A 2,553-nucleotide genomic window follows, 5' to 3' on the forward strand; every position below is an offset into this window, starting at 1 on the left:
ACTGCGATAAGTGCAAGATAAATCGCCTGTAATAGTTTGAAAACCCCCAAAACATTGTACATCTTTCACACTCTTGGGAACAGGCCAATCCTGAACCGCCTCCACTTTTCTCTCAGACATCCTGAAACCTTGTGGGTTTAATATGACCCCCAAGAATTCTACCTCCGTAACGCTAAACTCGCACTTGCTGAGTTTGCAATACAAGCTGTTGTCTAGCAGTCTTTTAAGGATCAAGATAACATGACTCACGTGTTGGATCGGCGAGACGGAATAGACCAGGATGTCATAAATATATACGATGACAAAGTGGTCTTTGTAGTCTCACAGTACGTCATTGAGAAAGTACTGGAAAGCCGCCGGGGCGTTGCACAACCCGAACGGCATAACCAAGTACTCAAACAACCCATATCGAGTTTTGAACGCTGTCTTTCACTCATCGCCACTGCGGATCCTCATTAGATGATATGCCCTTCTCAGATCCAACCGAGTATAGACGGTGGCCTCCCTCACCTGGTCCAACAATACAGGGATGAGTGGAAGAGGGTATCGATTTCGCACAGTGTTTTTATTCAGTAGGCGATAATCGATACACGTTCTCAGCTCGCCATTGACTTTTGCCGTAAAAAAAAGAGGAGACGCTGCTCGAGAACGAGAAGGGCGTATGAAAACTATGGCCCTGAAATGATCCAGATATTCCCTCAGATGTTTGTTTTCGGGTTCGGAGAGCGCATACACTCTACACGAGGGAAGAGCTGCCCCCTCCACCTGATCAATACGACAGTCATAGTCGCGATGTGGGGGTAATACCTCTGCAATGGCTTCACTAAACACTGCTCGATATGCTTCATACTCGCAGGGCAACACCGTATCTTTCTCGGCTGCTGTAGCAACCTGGTATATCTGTGCTAGAGCTAATGTGTGAGAGTCATAATTTATTAAACAGTTAGATATACATTCTGAGGATTGGAAGCTAATTGTTTTCTGTTTCCAATCCATAGTGGGGTTATGTTGCCATAGCCACTGCATGCCCAAGATAACCTCGTATTGAGGTGCTTCGATAATGTTCAGGGTGATATCCTCAACATGCTCCTGTGGACCCCCCTGAAGAACCAGCTCAACCTCCTCGGTGTGTTCCGTAAACGGACCTGATTTTAAAGGGGTGCCATCTACTGCTAACACACTTTCTGGCCTGAGGCTGGGCACTCGTACTAACCCCAGGCGATGGACCAAACCACAGTCAATAAAATTGCCTGTGGCACCTGAGTCAATCATAGTCCACACCTGATGTTGATGTTGCCCAGATCTTAGGATCATGGACAACACTATTTGTGTCTCTGTAGTTTTCATGGTGGTGACCGCTAAAGACGGTATTTTCCATTCCTTTTCTATGGCATTGTCCCTCCTGTTTTCTGGTGGAGAGGAGCCCATTTCTCAGTATCCCCTACTGTGAGAGAAGCCACTTGTTTGCCTGAATAGTACGGGTTCCTTTTCTTAGGTTACATTGTGCAATCCCTCACATAGTGCCCCTTTTTTCCGCAATACATACAGAGACCTAGAGCACGACGGTTCTCTCTCTCTGTTTTGGATAACGGAGGTCTGAGAGCCCCTACTTCCATGGGCTCAGGATCTGACTCTTTGAAGAAAGAAGAGGAACGGTTTTCATGTTCCAATCCCATCTGGGTTCTCTAATTTTTTTTGCGATCCCCTCCTCTCTCTGCCAACCTAAGATCCAACCGTGGCGTGAGGTTGATCAAATCAGTACCGGTTGTAGGTTGGTGATCTATTTGGGCTAAAACGTCCTTCATTTCGTCCCTTAGCCCTTGGTAATATAAAGACATTCGTTTCCTTCTGGCCATGCTGTCTCGATCACTAGCCTGTTAAAAGAGGTCATATATGTCACCAGATCTTTCTTGCCCTGACGCAACTCAAGCAATTCTCTGTCTGCGCTCAATGTGGTGGCACGTCAATCAAACACTCTCTCAAACTCTCTCCTGAAAGCCACCCAATCTGTAAGTAGTGGATCATCGTTCTTAACTAGAAGAACCGCCCAATTGGCAGCATCCCCTGTAAGATATGAGATGGCAAAGGCTACTCTCGATAGATTAGTGGGAAATGAAGCAGGTTTACATGAGAAATGTAGGGTTATCTGTGTAAGAAATGTCTGGATTCTGTGTGTCGCCGGAATATCTTTCTGGGCTAGCCAATGGTATGGGTGGCAGAACCGTCACCTGTATCGGTGGGGTGACTGCAGAAAAGTTAAAAGGATTCCTGACTTGTCTATTCACCCTTTCTTTAAGTGCCTCTGTTTCCGCACGGGAAGTAGCCAATTCCTGTTGCACTAAAACCAGAACCTGCAATACATCATCTAATGTCGTCATAGTTTTGAGAATCACTCTGACCGGGAGGAATATCTATTCGTGGGTAGTACGTGATTCTGTCACGGATAACAGCTTCCTCGGAATCAGGGTGATGCTCAAAAGGGGTCCACCTCCCAACGTCCCCACACTCTGACTATAATAACTACAGAGCATAAAGGCAATCAAGCGAGGGATG

Source organism: Lissotriton helveticus, chromosome 1_1 (genome assembly GCF_964261635.1).
Source record: "Lissotriton helveticus chromosome 1_1, aLisHel1.1, whole genome shotgun sequence".
Lineage (NCBI taxonomy): Eukaryota > Metazoa > Chordata > Amphibia > Caudata > Salamandridae > Lissotriton > Lissotriton helveticus.